This window comes from Pinus tabuliformis, chromosome 6 (assembly GCF_031772625.1).
Source record: "Pinus tabuliformis cultivar Carrire ecotype Pingquan chromosome 6, CPIR1, whole genome shotgun sequence".
Classification (NCBI taxonomy): domain Eukaryota; kingdom Viridiplantae; phylum Streptophyta; class Pinopsida; order Pinales; family Pinaceae; genus Pinus; species Pinus tabuliformis.
The window spans coordinates 344,146,698-344,172,343 of NC_142292.1; the positions used below are offsets into that span (position 1 = coordinate 344,146,698).

The following is a 25,646-nucleotide window of genomic DNA, read 5'->3' on the forward strand; positions in this document are numbered from 1 at the left end:
AATAGCAACTCTTTTATTTTGAAAAAATAATTAGCATGGGTTGATGCATTAGCATGCCATCAATATTATATGAATAGGACATGCTCGATGAATAAAAATTCAGCTTTGGCAGTCTCTCTCTCCACAGTGGTTTTTCCAATCAAGACCATAGACTTTAATTTTTTAAAATGTCTGTCCTTGTGAACCGAAAATAAAACTTAGTCTCGTATTAGACGTGAGAGATATTTTGGCTTTGCATTGGTGAAGCTCAAGGATTGAACACATCCCCGCAATGGTTATCCAGGATCCAGTAACTGAGATCTTGCAAGGATGACATCGTGACTCTTATATTGAAAGCCCGTGCTTATAGCTTGCTTCAATTTGCATAACCATCACCAATAATCACCACATGAACACTTTCCATCCTTGAAATGATGGTACCGACTAGCATCCCTCACAACAATTTCTCGAGCAACAATTTTTGAGATGAATTTGGTCGCAGAATGACAGGCACCACACACTCTAAGGTTCTTAACAACTCGAATAGTTGTTCCAGGAGGTGTGTTTAATAGCCCAAATACAATTGCCAGCTTCTCACTATGATGGCACAGAATTTGTTCCCTCTCCTCCTCCTCATCCACATCATTAAGCACAAATCTTGTATCAGGAACATAGCCTGCCACCTTCATTTGTCGCGATAATCTCTCCAACTCTGAATAGATTTTCTCTGTTTGTGGATGTGATTTGTCTTCTACAAGGAAGGCATGTACCTGTTTATCAACCTCAATCCAACTGCATCCAGGTGTCTTTTTTATGCCTCTCTCTTTCATCATTTTCCGCACTTTTTCAATGTCCCCCCACCTGCCAGTTGCAGCATAAATGTTTGAGAGAAGCACATACGGTGCAGCGTTTTCAGGATCCAACTCAAAAAGATTTTCTGCCACGGATTCTGCTAGCTCTACATTGTTATGTTGTCTGCATGCACTAAGCAAACAACTCCACAAAACAGCAGCAGGTTTTATTGGCATTTTGTTGATGAAATCCTGTGCTTCATCTAGATGCCCAGCACGGCCAAGAAGGTCAACCATGCAAATGTAGTGTTCCATTGCAGGTGTGACATCATAATCTTTGTTCATGCTATTGAAATATCGGTATCCCTCATCCAATAAACCTGCACGGCTGCACGCAGACAAAACATTGACGAAGGTGACATGGTTTGGTTTCATGCCTGAGCACTTCATTTTCTCAAACAGCTCGAGGGCTTCTTTGGCACCACCGTGTGTGGCATATCCTCCAAGCATAGTATTCCATGAAACTACATCTTGTTCATGTACTTCATCAAACACTTTACGTGCCTTCTCAATGCTTCCGCATTTTGCATACATGTCTATCAGAGCATTCGCCACAATCAAGTCAGATATAAACCCACTTCTAATTATTTTATCATGGATCTCCACACCCTGTTCCAAAGCTGCCAAGTTGGCACATGCCGGGAGAATACTGGCAATGGTTTTCACATCCGGCCTCTCACCTGCTAATTGCATTTGCTGAAAAATCTTCAGAGCCTCGTCACCACGTCCATTCTGCGTAAATCCTGCAATCATTGCGTTCCATGACACGATGTCTTTGCGAGGGCTCTTTTTAAAAAGCTTCAGAGCTTCGTCAACAAACCCATTCTGTGCATAACCCCAAATCAATGCGTTCCATGCAACCAGGTCTGGTTGATGCATTTTGTCAAACAGTGCGCGAGCCTTCTCTATTTTTCCGAATTGTGCATACATGTCTACAAGTCCAGTCATCACGAAGGCATTAGAGTGGAATCCACCTCTCATTATATCTTCATGGATTTCCACGCCCTGCTCCAAAGAAGCCGAGCTCGCGCACGCCGGAAGAACACTAGAGAATGTGAAATGGTTGGGCTCGACGCCTGCTTGTTTCATCTGGTGAAAAAGTTTCAAGGCTTCCTTGGCATCCCCACGCCTTGCATAAGCCCCTATCATTGCAGTCCAGGATATGACATTTCGTTCGAGCATTTTTTCGAACACTTGGCGAGCCTTCTCTATGCTTCCACATTTTGCATACATGTCTACAAGGGCACTCGCCACAGAGACATTAGAGTCGAATCCACCTCTTATTATCTCTTCATGGATCTCCACGCCATCTTCCAGAGATGCCAAACTCGCACATGCCGGAAGAAGGCTTGAAAACGTGAAGTGATTAGGTTCAATGCCGTCTCGTTTCATTCTTCGGAAGAATGCTAAGGCCTCTAGATGGGGACCATGCCTGGCATAAGCTGAAATCATTATAGTCCATGAACAAACATCTCGTTCACGCATTTCATCAAAAACTCTGTGAGCGTCCACCAGATTTCCACATTTTATATACATATTGGTGACTGTGTTGTCTAAAAATGTGTCTCCTGTGAATCCCCTCAGGTTAATGTGGGCATGGATTAGTTTTCCCTCTGGCAAGGCTTTCTTCTTAATGCACCCCTGCAAGAGATCCACATAAGTGAAAAAATGTAGAGGTTTGTCTGTAATACTCAAGATTTGCAGTGCCTCGTCCAAGCGATCCTGCTTGCACATTGATCTCACTTGATGGAGAGACAGAGTGTTGGCATTGTACCGTGTTTTAGTGGTAGCTGTGGGCATCGTTTTCTTTCTCGTCGTCTGGTTTATTCTCGAAGATTTCAGAGTTGTTGCCATTGCTGTTTATATATACCAGAAGTGGAAGGATCCGATCAAAACCAGCAGGGGCAGAGTCTCCATTGCCTTTGAGTGTGTACAAGCTCATATTATTCGCTCGCCTCGGTCTCTGTAATGGGAAAAACGAATTGATGAAGGATTCATTGGAAGATTTACTTGGTTACTGGTTATCGTATTTCAAATATCTGGAGCGACTTTCGAGAAGCATTAGGATTTTTAAGAAACATGCACTTCAACGAATGGGAAACTGACCAACTGAAACACAGATTGCTTCACTTCAAAGCAGGTTTAGGTGTCAATCTATTGAATTCTGTCATCATATTCATGATAAATGGTCCTGTTCCCAGTGAGGATGCTCGCTGGCTATAGGGTGAAGTGTTGGCACTAAGTTTGTCACTATCTCAGCAAAGATTAGACACTCCCTGTATAATTCATTTTGTGTTGATAGATGGGTGTGCATTTAGCATGATAACAAAAACATCATGTCGGATTATGTTCGACGGACTCATTCTAAAATCACCGGAACTCTGAGCACAGTTGGTGAAACAACAATTTTATGACAGTGGTGGTCTAAATTATATGATTCAGTATCTTTAAAAGTGTTTTGAACATTCAAATTATGCAATGTCAAAATTTGAAATTTACAACTCCAACATTTTTCACTAGATTTTGAATAAAAACTGATAAAAACACATGCTTGGAAAAGGTAAGAACATAAAACAATGAACTACATTTTATTTCGAGCTAATGAGACTTTGAAGTTATGGAAATTTGATCTAGTGAGATTTTGAAGTTACGGAAATTTGAGTTGCTATTCTTACATATTTGTTATTTCATTATTTTAATTTGGATTTCTATTAAATATTATTAATTGAGTAATTATTTTGAAATTATGTATAAGATTTTTTATTATTTGTTAATTATTAACCAATTATAATGTAAGACATTCGTAGAAACATAATTATTCTTGGTTAATTATTAATAAATTGTGTTAGATTTTAAGTTTTTGTGGTCATTTTTTGGAAAAATATGACTGGGATTTATTTAAGTAGAATTTATTTTATTCATTTCTATAATTAATTTATGGTTGTATGATTTTATTTACTTATGTATTTAATTACTTGTGCACCAATTTACTTCGCAATTAATTAGCGCACATTTCATATTGATTTGCATTCATTTACATTGTTGAATAAATATGCTCATTGATGTCAATTGATATTTCAAGAATGGAATAATCAGAGAATTTTAGAGTTTATTTTTGTTCAAATAGACTTGATACCCTTACCTTCAAACATATTGCACTGAGGTCATGGATTTGATAGACCATTCTACCTATTTATAATTCAAAGATCTCTCTCTCTCTCTCTCTCTCTCTCTCTCTCTCTCTCTCTCTATATATATATATATATATATATATATATATATGATGATGATGATGATGGTTAACGTCCGCTGAGACCAAATAATGGTCTATCAGACCTAAAGAAACAAATTATCTATTTTGATTTAAGATTTTATTCCTATGCTCAAAAAGCTTGGAGAGAAGCCTCCTGAGCTCACTATAATTTGACATTGTAAAAGGCTAGGAAGATCAGTATTTTAACAAAGATTGTGAAACTGAGATCTAATGTGGTTGTATGTGAGGCACTGTAAGAGGAAGTGGTTTTCATCCTCGATGTTCCTATTCTCACATTATGGCAGATCTGTTCCATCCATGGCATTTTAGGAACTGCCCAATGACCTGTTTCACTATGGAACTCATGAGAATTCGTTCTAATCTTTGCTATATTAACTTTCTTCTTTGAGCTAGTTAAAATAGAGAGATACTTTTGATCTTCTAGGGTGGGGTTGATGACCTTCTTATAATAACTTAATTTTCTTTTAGTCTCTAAATCTTTCTCACACCACATTTTTTCTTTGAACTTAGAAGTAACAATATCTTTAACGTTATTTATGTTTTGCAATGCATCATTCTCGTTGATCTCCTTCTATTAATTGAGATTTTAAGGCTAGATCATGGGAGCAAGTTGATGTCATCAGGGGTTCCAAGGGATTTTTGAGGAGTTTTTAAGGGCTCCAATGACATTCACTTGGCATATTCCATCACCCACATAGTTTGTCTTTCGTTCTGTTGCATTCTGAAAATTTTCAAAAAATTGCATTAATATGTGGCCTAACTTAATTAATTATGCTCTAGGTGGCATTTCTGAATAAATATGCTCAATGCATGATTACATTTGTTGGTTTGAATAAAAACATAATCATCTTGGCAAGGATTAGTTTTTTCGTTTCATTCTTGTGTTGTTTGTTCTACCTAAGTTGGGGGTTACAATGTTAAGCTTCCTTAGCCCGGTAGGTAGAAGTGCATTATTTCAATTTTGAAGTGTAACATTTAATTTCCTACAAGCGTGTTTATTTTCTTGCAAGTGTGTTTAATCTCCTGCAAGCGTGTTTACTTTCCTACAAGCGTGTTTAATTTCCTAGAGGCATGTTGTAATGTCTCAAATGGGATATTTCACTAATTTTTCAGAAACCTAGCTTAACCAAAATTTCTCCATAAAATTACTATTCAATTTACAAAAGATTGCCATGTCAAATAGAACAATAGAATGCATGCAATTCAATCATACAATGAACATAAATAATCTTAAGCTTTTATTATAATATATAAATTGGGGTTTTACATGTTAAAATAACAGAATAGCCGATATAACTGAAATAGAACTGGCCTCAAGGATCTGCTTCAACGCTGCACGGGCCCTCCACCAAAATTGAATTGAATTGTCGTTGCTAAAATTTCCTGTGAATTCACCGAGGGGAGATGTGTACTCACCCAATCTCACTAAATCAGTTGAGGGCTTCCGTCTTGGGGCTACAAAGGAAGTAGAGAACCAGGATCCCAATCTCTCATACAAGAAGAAATATCAAATCCAAGATGTCCCCTAATGGCCTCCTCCTCCTCTTTTTATAAATTCAATGGACCCCTCTAGAAACTCCTATTTTATTATTACTTTAATCATATAGCACTTTTCCCTCTTTTTAATGTAGGAAAAATGGGAAATTGGCCACCATACTCTCTCCGACCACTGAAATCCACTTCTCAACATCCCATCCTATGTATCTTCTCGTTCTGGTTCCAATGAGCTATTACATTGAGGTGTTCCATCAATTAATCCTCCTGGAATGCCACCTAGAGCATAATTAATTAAGTTAGGCCACATATTAATGCAATTTTTTTGAAATTTTTCAGAATGCAACAGAACGAAAGACAAACTATGTGGGTGATGGAATATGCCAAGTGAATGCCATTGGAGCCCTTAAAAACTCCTCAAAAATCCCTTGGAACCCCTAATGACATCAACTTGCTCCCATGATCTGGCCATCCTATGCCCTGGAAATCCACCTTGGTTGTACTATGGAGGAAAATAAAAATTGGGATATGACAAATCCTCCTGCCCCAAGATTTCTTTCCCTTAAGAAATTCGCACCTGTCCACTGTAGAGGCATATGAAAAATAATACCAGGATCCCATATGAACCACTGGCCCACGTTATGCCTCCAAGCAGTCCAAACATGACTGGATTCCTCAATACCTAGATCCCATGCCCATCTTTGCCTCAACCTGCTACTAGTAGACCCAACTGAAAACCAATTCCACCATGGCCAATCATCGCCCAAGTCCCATGGCTCAGACTGTGCTCTGTCTTCGGCTATAGTTGTTGCTCCATCAAGTGAATACCAACTCATCACCTCTCTCCAATCCGACCTCTAGCATAGGTCGAGGTCAACCCCACTCTATTGATGTTGGGCTATTGAAATACCGATGAACTGTCAGTCCACATCTCATTGCCTACTGAAACATGTAGTAACCCTCTCACCTAAGGGCTCATGTTGTATTGTGCCCAAGACTAAGGATGATACTCCATCAAAAGGATACCAACTCAAAGCTTGGAGAGAAGCCTCCTGAGCTCACTATAATTTGACATTGTAAAATCCCTTGGAACCCCTGATGACATCAACTTGCTCCCATGATCTATGTTAATCTCCTTCTATTAATTATTTCTGAATAAATATGCTCAATGCATGATTACATTTGTTGGTTTGAATAAAAACATAGATCATCTTGGCAAGGATAGTCTTTTCGTTTCATTCTTGTGTTGTTTGTTCTACCTAAGTTGGGGGTTACAATGTTAAGCTTCCTTAGCCCGGTAGGTAGAAGTGCATTATTTCAATTTTGAAGTGTAACATTTAATTTCCTACAAGCGTGTTTATTTTCTGGCAAGTGTGTTTAATCTCCTGCAAGCGTGTTTACTTTCCTACAAGCGTGTTTAATTTCCTAGAGGCATGTTGTAATGTCTCAAATGGGATATTTCACTAATTTTTCAGAAACCTAGCTTAACCAAAATTTCTCCATAAAATTACTATTCAATTTACAAAAGATTGCCATGTAAGATAGAACAATAGAATGCATGCAATTCAATCATACAATGAACATAAATAATCTTAAGCTTTTATTATAATATATAAATTGGGGTTTTACATGTTAAAATAACAGAATAACCGATATAACTGAAACAGAACTAGCCTCAAGGATCTGCTTCAACGCTGCATGGGCCCTCCACCAAAATTGAATTGAATTGTCGTTGCTAAACTTTCCTCTGAATTCTGTGTGAATTCACCGAGGGGAGATGGGTACTCACCCAATCTCACTAAATCACTTGAGGGCTTCCGCCTTGGGGCTACAAAAGAAGTAGAGAACCAGGATCCCAACCTCTCATACAAGAAGAAATATCAAATCCAAGATGTCCCCTAATGGCCTCCTCCTCCTCTTTTTATAAATTCGATGGACCCCTCTAGAAACTCCTATTTTATTATTACTTTAATCATGTAGCACTTTTCCCTCTTTTTAATGTAGGAAAAATGGGAAATTGGCCACCATACTCTCTTCGACCACTGAAATCCACTTCTCAACATCCCATCCTATGTATCTTCTCGTTCTCGTTCCAATGAGCTATTACATTGAGGTGTTCCATCAATTAATCCTCCTGGAATGCCACCTAGAGCATAATTAATTAAGTTAGGCCACATTAATGCAATTTTTTGAAATTTTTCAGAATGCAACAGAACGAAAGACAAACTATGTGGGTGATGGAATATGCCAAGTGAATGCCATTGGAGCCCTTAAAAACTCCTCAAAAATCCCTTGGAACCCCTGATGACATCAACTTGCTCCCATGATCTGGCCATCCTATGCCCTGGAAATCCACCTTGGTTGTACTATGGAGGAAAATAAAAATGGGGATATGACAAATCCTCCTACACCAAGATTTCTTTCCCTTAAGAAATTCGCACTTGTCCATTGTAGAGGCATATGCAAAATAATACCAGGATCCCATATGAACCACTGGCCCACGTTATGCCTCCAAGCAGTCCAAACATGACTGTATACCTCAATACCTAGATCCCATGCCCATCTTTGCCTCAACCTGCTACTAGTAGACCCAACTGAAAACCAATTCCACCATGGCCAATCATCGCCCAAGTCCCATGGCTCAGACTGTGCTCTGTCTTCGGCTGTAGTTGTTGCTCCATCAAGTGAATACCAACTCATCACCTCTCTCCAATCCGACCTCTAGCATAGGTCGAGGTCAACCCCACTCTATTGATGTTGGGCTATTGAAATACCGATGAACTGTCAGTCCACATCCCATTGCCTATTGAAACATGTAGTAACCCTCTCATCTAAGGGCTCATGTTGTATTGTGCCCAAGACTAAGGATGATACTCCATCAAAAGGATACCAACTCAAAGCTTGGAGAGAAGCCTCCTGAGCTCACTATAATTTGACATTGTAAAATCCCTTGGAACCCCTGATGACATCAACTTGCTCCCATGATCTATGTTAATGTCCTTCTATTAATTATTTCTGAATAAATATGCTCAATGCATGATTACATTTGTTGGTTTGAATAAAAACATAGATCATCTTGGCAAGGATTAGTCTTTTCGTTTCATTCTTGTGTTGTTTGTTCTACCTAATTTGGGGGTTACAATGTTAAGCTTCCTTAGCCCGGTAGGTAGAAGTGCATTATTTCAATTTTGAAGTGTAACATTTAATTTCCTACAAGCGTGTTTATTTTCTTGCAAGTGTATTTAATCTCCTGCAAGCTTGTTTACTTTCCTACAAGCGTGTTTAATTTCCTAGAGGCATGTTGTAATGTCTCAAATGGGATATTTCACTAATTTTTCAGAAACCTAGCTTAACCAAAATTTCTCCATAAAATTACTATTCAATTTACAAAAGATTGCCATGTAAAATAGAAGAATAGAATGCATGCAATTCAATCATACAATGAACATAAATAATCTTAAGCTTTTATTATAATATATAAATTGGGGTTTTACATGTTAAAATAACAGAATAGCCGATATAACTGAAACAGAACTGGCCTCAAGGATCTGCTTCAACGCTGCACGGGCCCTCCACCAAAATTGAATTGAATTGTCGTTGCTAAACTTTCCTGTGAATTCTGTGTGAATTCACCGAGGGGAGATGGGTACTCACCCAATCTCACTAAATCACTTGAGGGCTTCCGTCTTGGGGCTACAAAGGAAGTAGAGAACCAGGATCCCAACCTCTCATACAAGAAGAAATATCAAATCCAAGATGTCCCCTAATGGCCTCCTCCTCCTCTTTTTATAAATTCGATGGACCCCTCTAGAAACTCCTATTTTATTATTACTTTAATCATGTAGCACTTTTCCCTCTTTTTAATGTAGGAAAAATGGGAAATTGGCCACCATACTCTCTCCGACCACTGAAATCCACTTCTCAACATCCCATCCTATGTATCTTCTCGTTCTCGTTCCAATGAGCTATTACATTGAGGTGTTCCATCAATTAATCCTCCTGGAATGCCACCTAGAGCATAATTAACTAAGTTAGGCCACATATTAATGCAATTTTTTGAAATTTTTCAGAATGCAATAGAACGAAAGACAAACTATGTGGGTGATGGAATATGCCAAGTGAATGCCATTGGAGCCCTTAAAAACTCCTCAAAAATCCCTTGGAACCCCTGATGACATCAACTTGCTCCCATGATCTGGCCATCCTATGCCCTGGAAATCCACCTTGGTTGTACTATGGAGGAAAATAAAAATGGGGATATGACAAATCCTCCTGCCCCAAGATTTCTTTCCCTTAAGAAATTCACACCTGTCCACTGTAGAGGCATATGCAAAATAATACTAGGATCCCATATGAACCACTGGCCCACATTATGCCTCCAAGCAGTCCAAACATGACTGGATCCCTCAATACCTAGATCCCATGCCCATCTTTGCCTCAAACTGCTACCAGTAGACCCAACTGAAAACCAATTCCACCATGGCCAATCATCGCCCAAGTCCCATGGCTCAGACTGTGCTCTGTCTTCGGCTATAGTTGTTGCTCCATCAATTGAATACCAACTCATCACCTCTCTCCAATCCGACCTCTAGCATAGGTCGAGGTCAACCCCACTCTATTGATGTTGGGCTATTGAAATACCGATGAACTATCAGTCCACATATCATTGCCTACTGAAACATGTAGTAACCCTCTCATCTAAGGGATCATGTTGTATTGTGCCCAAGACTAAGGATGATACTCCATCAAAAGGATACCAACTCAAAGCTTGGAGAGAAGCCTCCTGAGCTCACTATAGTTTGACATTGTTAAATCCCTTGGAACCCCTGATGACATCAACTTGCTCCCATGATCTATGTTAATCTCCTTCTATTAATTATTTCTGAATAAATATGCTCAATGCATGATTACATTTGTTGGTTTGAATAAAAACATAGATCATCTTGGCAAGGATTAGTCTTTTCGTTTCATTCTTGTGTTGTTTGTTCTACCTAAGTTGGGGTTTACAATGTTAAGCTTCCTTAGCCCGGTAGGTAGAAGTGCATTATTTCAATTTTGAAGTGTAACATTTAATTTCCTACAAGCGTGTTTATTTCCTTGCAAGTGTGTTTAATCTCCTGCAAGCATGTTTACTTTCCTACAAGCGTGTTTAATTTCCTAGAGGCATGTTGTAATGTCTCAAATGGGATATTTCACTAATTTTTCAGAAACCTAGCTTAACCAAAATTTCTCCATAAAATTACTATTCAATTTACAAAAGATTGCCATGTAAAATAGAAGAATAGAATGCATGAAATTCAATCATACAATGAACATAAATAATCTTAAGCTTTTATTATAATATATAAATTGGGGTTTTACATGTTAAAATAACAAAATAGCCGATATAACTGAAACAGAACTGGCCTCAAGGATCTGCTTCAACGCTGCACGGGCCCTCCACCAAAATTGAATTGAATTGTCGTTGCTAAACTTTCCTGTGAATTCTGTGTGAATTCACCGAGGGGAGATGGGTACTCACCCAATCTCACTAAATCACTTGAGGGCTTCCGTCTTGGGGCTACAAAGGAAGTAGAGAAACAGGATCCCAACCTCTCATACAAGAAGAAATATCAAATCCAAGATGTCCCCTAATGGCCTCCTCCTCCTCTTTTTATAAATTCGATGGACCCCTCTAGAAACTCCTATTTTATTATTACTTTAATCATGTAGCACTTTTCCCTCTTTTTAATGTAAGAAAAATGGGAAATTGGCCACCATACTCTCTCCGACCACTGAAATCCAATTCTCAACATCCCATCCTATGTATCTTCTTGTTTTGGTTCCAATGAGCTATTACATTGAGGTGTTCCATCAATTAATCCTCCTGGAATGCCACCTAGAGCATAATTAATTAAGTTAGGCCACATTAATGCAATTTTTTGAAATTTTTCAGAATGCAACAGAACGAAAGACAAACTATGTGGGTGATGGAATATGCCAAGTGAATGCCATTGGAGCCCTTAAAAACTCCTCAAAAATCCCTTGGAACCCCTGATGACATCAACTTGCTCCCATGATCTGGCCATCCTATGCCCTGGAAATCCACCTTGGTTGTACTATGGAGGAAAATAAAAATGGGGATATGAAAAATCCTCCTGCCCCAAGATTTCTTTCCCTTAAGAAATTCACACCTGTCCACTGTAGAGGCATATGCAAAATAATACCAGGATCCCATATGAACCACTGGCCCACGTTATGCCTCCAGGCAGTCCAAACATGACTGGATCCCTCAATACCTAGATCCCATGCCCATCTTTGCCTCAACCTGCTACTAGTAGACCCAACTAAAAACCAATTCCACCATGGCCAATCATCGCCCAAGTCCCATGGCTCATACTGTGCTCTGTCTTCAGCTATAGTTGTTGCTCCATCAAGTGAATACCAACTCATCACCTCTCTCCAATCCGACCTCTAGCATAGGTCGAGGTCAACCCCACTCTATTGATGTTGGGCTATTGAAATACCGATGAACTGTCAGTCCACATCCCATTGCCTACTGAAACATGTAGTAACCCTCTCATCTAAGGGCTTATGTTGTATTGTGCCCAGGACTAAGGATGATACTCCATCAAAAGGATACCAACTCATGATCTCTTTCCAATCCATCCTGTGGGAAGAATCAAATGCATAGGCAGTTGTATATGTGATAAGTCCCCTATGTTGCACCGTGCCCCACCCACACAACCCTACCTAGTCAGTCAACAATATCCATCGAGAAAATGCATCCTCTCTCTGTGTAATGGGTATAAGTGGCCAAACTGCGTTACAAGCCCTATTTATGTACTCCTGGAGAGGGTTTCTCCATGAAAGTATTACATCTCTACCAGCCGCCTGTTCATCTACCTGCACCTCATCAATGGGTCAGCCCAAAGATGGATGCACCACCATTTCCAACAACTCCTCCCTCCTCTGATAAAAAACTCCACGCTCCTACCATCTACTAGCCTCCTGCAAAAATACCCTGTCAACCTCCAACACCTCATAAGGACGAGTGTCTACAAATACTGCCACCTTGCTAGTTGTTTGTATATATGTCTGCTCCTCATCAATGGTTGACCCCAAGGGTGGATGGTCATCCTCCATCACGGGCTCAATACGAACCTCCAACTAGATCTCCCCAAAAGACTCATCATGGATACTATGCACATCATCCTCCTAAGTTGACTCGTGCTCCACCATATGTTGCTCATATTAAATCATCACTAGTGACTCATCATCCCAAATATCTCCCATAGGGTCCACTGACTGCTCACCATACACACTGGAATATAAATCTGGCTTGGTGTTAACAACTCCATTTGACTTCTCATGCTCCCTAGAGGCACCTCATATGACCCCATGGACTCATCCAAAGAAGAGTTCTCATCCTGAAAGGCAGAAGGAATATCCTCCTACTCTACCTCTACCATTTCCTCTGCATCATTCAAGCATGAGTGGTCAGGTCCCTAAGGTTCCTTGCATATAAAGAAAAGACCCTTCCTCCTTAGCTCATTCTTGTTGCATGGCTGGTCACCATAAATCCACTGCAGCTCCTCCTGGGTGAACTGTCTCCTGAACAGTCCAATGTTATACTCAACTAACCTTTTAGCTAGTTCATAAGCGACAGGTGAAACCAACTACTCCTCCCTCCAAATGGCCAACAACTTAGACTGCAACCTCCTACAAATGGCATGATTTCCTCCCATACATGAGGACAAAATGGATTGCATGTGTGTTATGATTGTATTAGGATGATGTTTCCTAATAGTGAAGAAGTATTGGAACATCTGCAAGATCAAATCATCACACTCCAACTCAAACATGAGGTCATAAGATCTAACTAAGGCCATGACTTCTAGAATCCATAGCCTCTCCCCAAAGGTAGGGCCCTCATTGTTATCCAAATCATGAAAGGTATCCACTATCAGTTTGAAGGCTCTCCTCATAATGCCATCATTGTAAGGGGACATAGGTGCAATCAACATCATGATACTACTGAGACGAGGCAATTGGATGTTTGACTCCTATACAAGGATGCTCCAAAAATTTGTGTTGTATGAGAGCAAGCATGGCTGGTTTTAGAGCCCGACTCAATCTCTTTCCATCTGAATGATGTACCTTGGAGAGGAGTGAAGCAAGTTCTTCTAGTTTGAGAAGGGATTTTGTTGTAACCACCATAGATCTTAAATATGTCCCAAGTGGATAGATTTTGGGCCCTAACTCAGGTTCTTCATGTGGATTCTCTTTCTGTAGCATAGAAAGTATCTCTTTGGAAAATGTTTTGTTGATTGTTGCTGCTAGTTTATGAAGGGAGTCTAGGAAGGTTTAATCCATGTTTTACTGAATAATGACAGGTATATCAAGCTATTTCATACATGACTTTAACTGTAGGATCCCCTTCTGAAACACCTCTGTTTTCCAACAAGTTTTTTAGTGTAATTGGTGTCATGTTGTAGGTGATTTCCATTGTTTTTGTTTCCAGGAAAATTTATACAATGCACCAAATAGATTCCACCACATTACTGAGATGCAATAGTCACACTTAATAGAAAAGTCTTTTCTTGCTTGAAATATAAATGCACAGTGAGCAGTCAAGAGAAATTGAACCTCGTAAAGACATTGTCCAGCGAGAAGTATATGGCCAACCCCTTCTCAATTGATACCACAGTATGGAGTTCAACCCAACACCGATCTGAAGAATTCATCCTCTAGGTTCATTTTTTAGTCTAGTTGAGCCTTTAGAACATGAATAATTACACCAGTAACAAGGATGCTCTCCAACAATTACAATAAATCACATATGCACTTCCAAGAACATCCAACAATAATTATGGAGGGTCAACAATAGATTCCAATCATATAATAGTCCAATAGGGAAACTCGTGGTCAATGCAGTCAATACACTTTCAGCCCGAAGTGAATCACAGGAAAGGTGAGTTTGTTCTGCAAATCGATTTGTCTGCTACCCAACAAGTGTTACAGGTCTGCAAAGTATGGCTCCGGTGTGAAGTTTCAGATCTAGGATTATTCAGCCCTCTCCAAGGGTGTTGTTGTGTAAATTTACCCACTATGACGGCCTTCAGGAAGGACTGGTTACACGCCCAACAAGCAGAGAGAACCTTCCAAGGCTCCTCCACAAAATTGAGTTGTTAAATGGTGATGCACACACAGGTAGCAGGGAGTATATCACTCCTATGCATTGTAGGAATGATTTCATATCTACAATGTCAATGGCAGCCCACTATGTCCCTTCAAACTTAAAGAAACTCAGATTTGGTCTTTGACAGTAGTACGCTAAGCTACAAGACAAAGGGATTCGAACACTTGCCATGAGGTCAGCGTCGGAATTGGTCACTCATACGTAGCATCAGGGTTCAAAATTGAACACGTCAGAGCCCTTCAAAGGGTCTCTGGCAAGTCAGAGAAGTAAGAAGAAAATTTTACCAGTCAAAAAAAAATTAAAAATTGATTTTTGTCATTTAAAAAAAAAATTGGAATAATATCTTAAATTTTTTTAAGAAGTGCTGTCAAATTGTCAATTTTTTTTTTTAATTTCATTTTTCCTGAAATTAGAATTTTAGGAATGAAAAAATTAGAATTTTAGGAATGTTGAATTTGTAAATTTCTTTTCATGTTAAAACTTAAGTCCCATTTTAGAAACTCTCATTTGAAAAACAACAGTTTCCTTTTGAGTTGTTTTTTCTAATTGTGCATATGATGCAAGTTCTTATTACGCCGTAAGGCATTTCCCTCTGAAATCAACTCCCCTCTCTGCTTACCTGTCATCGTGTAAGCCACACGATTATATGGTAGATGATTGCAACAATTTCAACCGTTGATCGTTGATTCAAAAGGGTTGCCCAAACGGTTTGGGCGTTTCATTTGGCGGATCGAATAGTTTCATCAGGGCAGCTGAACCGGGCTCTCTAGTGCTACATGCGTCCCACTAACCCTGTTGGCGGGCTTTTCTTGTACTGTCTGTGGGTGGAGTTGATTGATCCCAAGGCTGTACTGAGCAGGGAGCACATTCTCACAAATCCCGGTGTTCTCAAATCCATCGTTGAGAAAGCGGACATGAGAGAAAGTGATACCGTCCTGGAAATCGGCCCGCGTACTGGAAATCTAACCCTAGAGTTGTTGCAGGCCGCCCACAGAGTCATCGCAGTCGAGATCGATCCCCGGATGATCGAAGTAGTTCACAAACGCATAAAGGGGACCGAAATGGCTCAGAGATTGGAGGTGAGTTCCAATTTCCTTTGCATCTTGTTTTTACATTCATTCACCTTATTTACCTCACTAACAATATGTCAATTCCACATGGATTGTGACTCTTCATTCCCACCCCAAGTTTCAAATCCTCAGAGACATGTTTTCCCTTCATGAGCTGTTGCTTCTATGCACCTGTGTAAGCAGCGGCTCAGGCTCCGGCTCCATGTGGATGGGGCAAGGTGTAGGTCTTCTGCCACAATCACTGAGACATATGTTTTCGAATATCTGTTGTCAGCCTGCTATAGTTCGTTGTGATATTCACATAATGGAAATGGGCATGCTTTCTGCATGACCTGACTTCAGTTCATCGTGATAATCCCATAATGGAGAAGGGTGCGCTTGCTGCATTTGTAAACTGGAAACATCAACCAAAAAAAAATCCTACATTGACAACAATACTGAAGAAGGTTTATTTGTGAAATACCACATACATTAAAACTTTTTCAAATCTTTGCCAATCTGAAAACTGGGTTTAGGGTGAATTTCTCATGCCTATGCGATGAAAACTGGCTATGGGGTGAAGTCCTCATGCTTATGTGATAGCAGCCTTCTTTTCTTCAGTTACTACCTTTCTCCAATCTAATGATGCTTAGAAGTACCTGTGTGCTTTGGGAAGCCATAATCTTGTAATGTACTGCACTTTCTGTCTGGGAATGAAAAATGCCAATTTTGGCAATAAAACACTTCTTCTTTTTGCAAATTTGATGTTGCAGATGGATTCCCTACCCCCTTATGTCCAATTGGGCACCTCAGTATTAAATTTATGCAATTCAAACCTGTAATTCCAAGATTCGGGAAAAATTTCTGCCAGATTTACAAGGAAAATGCACTGGAAAGAGATTTTGTTTACTGCAAGGTTAGCCTAAGCTATGTGCTTTGCAGGTTCCCTTGTGATGTCTTCGTAATTGTCTCTTGCAATTCCTTTTTTGTTCCTTGTGATTGTTGTCTTTGGTGATACCTTATTAATTTTTGGGATTACGATAAATCAAAGTTGCTCTTCTCTAATATGACTATCTCCTTTTTCTTTTCTGTTATGGACATTTGGTGCGAGGGGACATACTACGAACAAAATTGCCAACTTTTGACATATGTGTAGCCAATATACCTTACCAGATATCATCTCCGCTCATCTTCAAGCTTTTGTCTACCATGCCCAAGTTTCGAAGTGCCACCCTCATGCTTCAGAAGGAATTTGGCCACCGCCTCGTGGCAAAGCCTGGTGATTCCCTTTTCAATCGCCTGGCTGTCAATGTGGATCTTCTGGCCAGTACCAAGCTCCTTATGGATGTGAGCAAGAGGCATTTTACGCCATGCCCTAAAGTGGATTCCTCTGTTGTGAGAATCGAACCAAGGGCATGGCCTCCTCCAATCGACTTGAGTGAATGGAATAGATTCACTCTGATGTGTTTCACCAGAAAGAATAAGACTCTCGGTGCAATCTTCCTGTTCATCAATTTTAATCTTGAAGGCATATATCCCTGCTATTGTTTATTTGCTCCCCAAGATTATCTTCTTTAAAGGCGTTTAGAGCATGGATGGCAGCAATTTCTCAACAAACAGTATAGGTACATTTGCATTGTATGAGCAAATGGAGGAATTTTTCCTTTTTAGTTAAAAGGACGAATCATCTTCGGTTTTTCTTTGCAAGCATACTTTAAGCAGACAGGCGTTTCAATATGAATTAGTTATGTTTTTTCGATCTCTTCATATTTATTTTCTTCAACATGTTTGAAACCTTTTCTTCTCGGAACTATTGTTTTTGCAAATATTTTACCTTGAATCAATTCGTCTCAGCATGCATTCAAGTTAGTTAGAATGGAATCACATAGGTTTCAGTAGTTTAGCCTAGTCGGTTGTCTCATTAGTCAGGACTTATGAGATGTATGTTAAAAGACTGAAACCTGCTTATGTTAAGGTGAATTTGTGCTGAAAACAGTTTTCAATACTCACGGATCAGACCTTGATCCGAAGAAACTTGTGGGTTAATGGAAACTCATGATCACAGATATAACTGAAAAAGGGAAAAGGAAACCCTCCTATTGAACGATTTCCTCTGCAAATTTTTTCTCAAGCTCTTGTCAAATACAAGGCAAACTCTTACATTCCAGCTTAACAGAGTTCTTCGCAGAACTGAGGTTTTAAACATTTTGTTCGTAACTGACAGGAAAAATATCTTGAAGATGGATCACTTTCAGCTGCATAATTTTTTTAGTGTCTTGTACTCTAAAGTTGGAGTACGAGGGAAAATATTCCTTGCTCATTAAATAAAGCCTCATCTGTGACTCCGTCGGTAACAACCACTCTTTAGAAGGTAGGCCCCGATATAAATACCAACATTTTGAAAGAGAGTCTAAAATCCTGAAAGGCTCTAAAGGATCATAGTGTACAACGGTGACTTCCCCACAAAGATTAGTCTTGCACATTACACAAGACTTGATCGAAGGATTTTCTGCGTAATGAAAAAGGCAATATGGTGTTGGCATTATATGGCTATATGTTACAGATGTTGTACTTGATGGCAACTACCGTGGCAAGACTCTCAATTTGTTGAAATTTAAGAAGTACGCAGGAAATCAGTTCAGGAGGTGCGTACCCGCAGGTACACCATGCAGGGACCGCGTCCAGATACGCAGGCCAGCCGTTCAGGAGGTGCGTCCCCCCAGTGCACACATTTCAAGGCAAAGAAATTCACATGTGGGGTTTTCTTATGTGTTACTCTTGGTATTTAGCCGACGGTATTGGGTTACTATGGTGTCGGCTCATGGTATTGTTCCATGATTTTAGGAGGAGCTTGCCTATATAAAGCAAAGGAGATCATTTGGCTTGGGTATGTTTTGGGTTGAATATCTTATGAGGGTTAGATCTGGTCTAGATCTAAACAAGGCGAATCTACTGATGGACCGAGATCTCTTCGGTGCATGTTCAGATCTGTAGATCTGACTGTCTGGGTTACCTCTGAAGTCTTGAAATCATCTATACCTGGAGGTACGCAGGTGCAGTAAGAGAAAAGTGCGTACATACGCAGGAACGAAGCGTTTCAAGTGCGCCGGTACGCAGGCGCAGAAGGGTTCAGGTGCGTCGGTACGCAGGCGCAGAAAGGTTCAGGTGCGCCGGTACGCAGGCACAGAAGAGCTGCAGGTGCGCCGGTACGCAGGCACAGAAGGGCTGCAGGTGCGTACATACGCAGGCAGTTCAATAGACTCAGAGCGAGGTACGCAGGCTAGCAGTTGAGCAGGGTGCGTCCAGTACGCAGGCTAGCAGTTGAGCAGGGTGCGTACTGTAAGTAGGCAAGCAGTTGAGCAGGGTGAGTACAGTAAGCAGGCCAGCAGTTGAGCAGGGTGCTTACGTAAGCAGGCAAGCAGTTGAGCAGGGTGCTTACCTCTTTTAAAATCTTTGTTTATCATTGTTGTGTTCTGGGTTTGGTCCTATTATTGTTGATCTGGTTACTACAGTTGATTGGGTGATTCTCTTATACTTGATGATCAATTGATGCTTATGGATCCAGTTTGAAAATTTATGAAAAGTGGTCCTTGTAAGAAAAGAAGTAGGGGGTTGTAGCTCCCTTCCAGGAGAGACTGGAAAACGAGAGAGAGTTGTAGCTCTCTGCAGGTTGCAGCCTGCGTACTGGTAAAGGACTGCACCAGTACAAAACCATTGTAAAAGGAGTTTCTAATTTGAAAGAAGATAGAGACATATTGCAGCAGGTGGTTTTCACCCACATTGGGTTTCCACCTTACATCTTGTGTTCTTTGGTGTGACTATCTGTTTTCTTTTGTTCATGCTCATTATTTTATGGTACTGACATGCAAAAATAATTCAAAGAACAAATAAAGAAGATTTATTAAAAGAATTATATAATATTGATTCACCCCCCCTCTCAGTATTATTTCCAACAATTGGTATCAGAGCAGGTCCTTCAGAGAAGCTTGATCGCTTGAAGGTAGATCGTTCATCATGAGCAACTACGAAAGAGAAGCATCAATCAGGCCACCGGTTTTTGATGGGACAAACTTCAATTATTGGAAGGTAAGAGTTACTGCCTATCTTCAATCTCTTGGTACAGAAGTTTGGGACATCGTAGAAACAGGCTACGCTTTTCCTTCAGCTACTCCTACAGATGCAGCCGAGAAAAAGAAGTATGAAACAAATGCGAAAGCAGTCAGTACTCTATTAGGATGTATATCTCAATCAGAATTCATGAAGGTAATGCACTATAAATCCGCAAAAGAGATATGGGACAAAATTGTCACGAGCTATGAAGGAGATGAACAGGTAAAGCGTGCTAAACTTCAAACTCTCAGAATTCAGTATGAGTCTCTCAAAATGTATAATGATAAAAGTGTGGCTAACTATTTTCTTCGGGTAGATGAGGTTGTTAACTGTATGAAAAATTTGGGTGAAGAAATTAAAGAGGCTATTGTGGTTGAAAAGGTTCTAAGATCATTGTCCCCCAAGTTTGAATCTAAAGTATCTGCAATAGAAGAAAAGGAAAATCTACGAATTCTTACTATGTCTCAGCTACATGGAATTCTAACTGCTTATGAAATGAGAAAGGGAGGTCCATCAGATAGAAGAGAAGCTGCTTTCAAGGCATCAGGCAAAGGAGATTATTATGAAGCAAGCCACGTCCCAGAAGAAGAGGAAGAAGAATCAAATTTTGTCAGAAATCTTCAAAGGGGTTCTGGAAGGTTCAGAGGTAAGTTACCTTTTAAATGCTTTGCTTGTGGAAGAGTAGGTCATTATGCTGCAAAATGTCCTTACAAGGATAAAGGAAAGGAACCTGCTAGATGGAACAAGAAACAGAATGCAAATAAGAAAAGCTACTACACTCATGAAGATAGTGATGGTCTATCAAACAGTGATGAAGATGAACAAGGTAATGAATATAAGTTGTTAATGGCATTTGAAGATGATGATTATATGGATGCTGTAGATGTGGATAACCTTTATGATGAAATTACTAGACTCAAGAGATGTATAGAAGAAAAGAACATGATCATTGATACTCTACAATTTCAAATTGATGAAAAGGAAAAACATCTTGAAAAATTAGAAGGTGAAATTGTTGGTCTTAGAAAAGAGATTGAGAAAACAAAAGCTATTAATCTCAAGTTTGTCAAAGGATCTGAAACTTTGGATGAGATTATCAGTGTGCAGCGGTCTCCACTAAACAAGACAGGTCTGGGCTATAATGGAGAAACTTCTCAAGCATCCACCTCAAAAAGTTATCTTGATGCAGCAAGAAGAAATGAGCAAAAGCACAATGAATATCATCAGGTAAAGCAGGGACAAATTACAAACAGAAACTATCAGGGGCAATCCATCTTAAGGGTGAACAAAAGCTACAACCAGCCACAAGTAAAATCTTCTCAATTTAGTTCAAGAATAAATGACAATAGAAATTACAATCAATTGGCTGGTAGATTCGATAACCGCAGAAGTTTCTTCAATGGACAATGCTTTTCTTGCCATAAATTTGGTCACAAATCAGCTCAATGTGTTGCATATAAAACAATCATGACTAGGGAAGCTCAAAAACAAAGAAGTATGACGGGGATTACAAAAAGGACCTATAACAACTTTTCGGTTCTTGAAAATGAAGTTGAATGTTCTATTTGCAATAACTTTGGTCATGAAGACTCTGAATGCAGGAGCAGGTTTCAGCAGAAAAAGGAACAAGCCTCAAGCACCAAAACATGGAGAATAAAGGAACCTCAAACAGAAAGATGTGGGATAGCATTTTATGCAGAGGGACAGGAAAATCTATGGTACATTGACAGTGGATGTTCGAAGCATATGACAGGTGATAAAAAAAAACTTGAGTCTTATTCTACTCTAGAAAAGGGAAAGAAAGTCTCTTTTGGAAATGATACTCCTGCAACTATAAAAGGAAAAGGCATTGCTCAGTTAAAAGAAAAGGTCAAGGCTGGAAATGTTTTGTATGTTGATGGATTGAAGCATAATCTTCTAAGTGTAAGCCAGATGTGTGATCAAAGAACCGAGGTTATATTCAGATCAAATGGATGTCTTGTTCGTGATCTTGATACAGGTAAAACAGTGATCAAAGGCAAAAGAACTCCAAATAATCTGTACATATTTGAAGAAGGACAACAACAATGCTATCTGAGCAAGGATGACGAGCACTGGTTATGGCATCGGAGGTTGGGACATCTAAGTTTTTCACAAATAAGGAAAGCATGCAAATATCAGGCAGTTCGTGATCTTCCAGATATCAAAATTCCTGACGACACCATATGCAAATCATGTCAGTTTGGAAAACAAACCAGAACTAACTTTCCAGAGAAAGAAGGATCAGCTAGCATGCCTCTTGAGCTAGTACATACAGATACATGTGGTCCTTTCAGGAAAAGAACACCTCGAGGAGAAGAATACTTGATATTATTCATTGACGATTTCTCCAGGTTTGTCTGGTTAGGACTTATGAAACACAAAGATGAAGCATTTGAAAAATTCAAATCCTTCAAAGCCTTGGTTGAAAATCAATCAGGTCACAAAATTAAGTGCCTCAGATCTGATAGAGGTGGGGAATTTACTTCAAATGAATTTTTCGATTTCTGTGAAGAACATGGGATAAGAAGAGAATTCTCTACAGCAAGAACTCCTCAGCAAAATGGAGTTGTGGAAAGGATGAACAGAACAATCCAACAAATGGCTCGTGCTATGCTTGATGAGTCAGGAACTCCCGCAACCTTCTGGGGTGAAGCTGCACATGCTGCGGTTGTTATTCTCAACAAAACAAATGTCCGGGTGAACAGCACTCAAACTCCTCATGAGCTCTGGAGTGGTAGGACTCCTTCGGTAAAGCACTTCAAAATCTTTGGGAGCAAATGCTATATCAAGAATACGGATGAGCAGCTTGGCAAACTTGAACCTAGAGCAGATGAAGGCATTCTTCTTGGTTACTCTCCACATAGCAAAGCATACAAATGCTACAATAAAAGACTTGGCAGAATTGTTGATAGCATTGATGTAGTGGTTGATGAAAAGGGATGCATTCCTAGGCAAGTACATCATGAAGACATCGAAGAAGATGAAGGCTACCCCCAACGACAGAATGATGAAGAAGAAGAACCTCAAGAAGAACCTCAAGAAGAAGAACCAGAGGAGCAAACAAGAATAGAAGAAAAGACTCCATCCAGATATGTTCAGAAGAATCATCCAGAATCTCAGATTATGGGGCAGAAAGAAGCAGGTGTACAAACAAGAAGAACAGTTGCAGAAGCTTCAAGCTATTTGGCATTACTCTCCTCTACTGAACCACAAAATGTGAAAGAGGCATGCAAAGATGAATGTTGGGTGAAAGCAATGGATGAAGAACTTGAGCAGATTGAAAAGAACAACACTTGGGAGCTGGTTCCTAGACCAAAAGATAAGAATGTTATCCGAACAAAATGGGTCTTCAAAAATAAATTGAATGAAAATGGAGAAGTAATTAGAAACAAAGCCAGACTTGTTTGTAAAGGGTATGCGCAGCAAGAAGGAATAGACTTTGAAGAAACCTTTGCTCCTGTTGCAAGACTTGAGGCCATCCGAATGTTCCTTGCTCTCTCAAGTTTTCAAAACTTCAAAGTATTTCAAATGGACGTGAAATCAGCCTTTCTGAATGGAGACTTGGAAGAAGAAGTGTACATTGAACAGCCAGATGGGTTCATTCTTGGAAATGATCCAAATATTGTATGCAGATTGAAAAAGGCTCTCTATGGTCTCAAACAAGCTCCAAGGGCTTGGTACTATCGTTTGGACAAATATATTCATCAACAAGGCTTTTCAAAAGGATTGGCAGATAGCAATCTTTATATAAAAGTTGAAAATGACAAATTACTAATACTTGTTGTATATGTAGATGACATTATTTTTGGGAGCAATGAAGAAGCTATGAGTCAAAGCTTTGCCTCGGTCATGCAGAAAGAATTTGAAATGTCCTTGCTAGGAGAACTGACATATTTCCTTGGTTTGCAAATCCAACAAAAAGAAGGAGGAATCTTTTTATCTCAAACCAAGTATCTCAAACAGATTTTGAAGAAATATGGTATGGAAGATGCAAAACCAGTATGTACACCCATGGTCACAGGATGTAGCCTCAGTGCAAATGATGAATCTGCAGCAGTACATCAACCAACGTACAGATCTATGATTGGAAGTTTACTTTATTTGACAGGTACCCGACCAGACATCATGCATGCAGTTGGAATAGTTGGAAGATTTCAGGCAAATCCGAAGGAGACTCATCTTCAGGCAGTGAAGAGAATTTTCAAATACCTTCAAGGGACTCAAAATTATGGCTTATGGTATCCTAGAGATACAGATCTTACACTTCATGCTTATACAGATGCAGATTGGGCCGGAAGCGTGGATGACAGGAAAAGCACAAGTGGTGGTGCGTTCTTTATGGGCTCCAGACTGGTATCTTGGTTCAGCAAGAAACATAGTTCAATTGCCTTGTCTACAGCTGAAGCGGAATATGTTGTTGCTGCATCTTGTTGCACCCAACTCCTTTGGATGATGCAGACTTTGCAGGACTTTCAAATCACTTGTACACCACCAATCCCCATCTTATGTGATAACACAAGTGCAATCAGCATCTCAAAGAATCCTGTTATGCATTCAAAAACCAAGCACATACCAATCAAGTACCATTTTCTCCGGGAACAAGTACTTGAACAAAAGGTCAAGTTGGAGTATGTTCCTTCTAAGGAACAAGTTGCTGATATTCTCACCAAACCACTGCCCAGGGACACTTTTGAATACCTCAGGCAAAAGCTGGGGGTTGTTGATGCATCATCTTATTGTTGAGCCTTTTCTGATTGATGGTACAGGTTCAGGGGGAGCATATAATGCATTGTTGGCATTATGGAGGATGGTCAGAAGGAGATCTTGGAAATAGCTGCAATATGTATCTATCTCTTTCATGGTGAATTATGGTTCTTCGTTGCAGATCTGGTTCATATTCAGGGGGAGCATGTTCTTAGGGGGAGCATAACCCTTTGCCCTTGATGTCAAAGGGGGAGAATGAAGCTGAAGATTGTGAGGTTGCCATCAAGTCCAAAGGGGGAGATTGTTGGCATTATATGGCTATATGTTACAGATGTTGTACTTGATGGCAACTCCCGTGGCAAGACTCTCAATTTGTTGAAATTTAAGAAGTACGCAGGAAATCAGTTCAGGAGGTGCGTACCCGCAGATACACCATGCAGGGACCGCGTCCAGATACGCAGGCCAGCCATTCAGGAGGTGCGTCCCCCCAGTGCACACATTTCAAGGCAAAGAAATTCACATGTGGGGTTTTCTTATGTGTTACTCTTGGTATTTAGCCGACGGTATTGGGTTACTATGGTGTCGGCTCGTGGTATTGTTCCATGATTTTAGGAGGAGCTTGCCTATATAAAGCAAAGGAGATCATTTGGCTTGGGTATGTTTTGGGTTGAATATCTTATGAGGGCTAGATCTGGTCTAGATCTAAACAAGGCGAATCTACTGATGGACCGAGATCTCTTCGGCGCATGTTCAGATCTGTAGATCTGACTGTCTGGGTTACCTCTGAAGTCTTGAAATCATCTATGCCTGGAGGTACGCAGGCGCAGTAAGAGAAAAGTGCGTACATACGCAGGAACGAAGCGTTTCAGGTGCACCGGTATGTAGGCGCAGAAGGGTTCAGGTGCGTCGGTACGCAGGCGCAGAAGGGTTCAGGTGCGCCGGTACGCATGCACAGAAGAGCTGCAGGTGCGCCGGTACGCAGG

General features: G+C 40.0%; 1 pseudogene; it reads right to left on the reverse strand.

Moving 5' to 3' along the window:
• Positions 1–3,215, reverse strand: LOC149258708 (pentatricopeptide repeat-containing protein At1g11290, chloroplastic pseudogene; annotated as a pseudogene).
• Between the last annotated feature and the right edge of the window lie 22,431 nt (positions 3,216–25,646).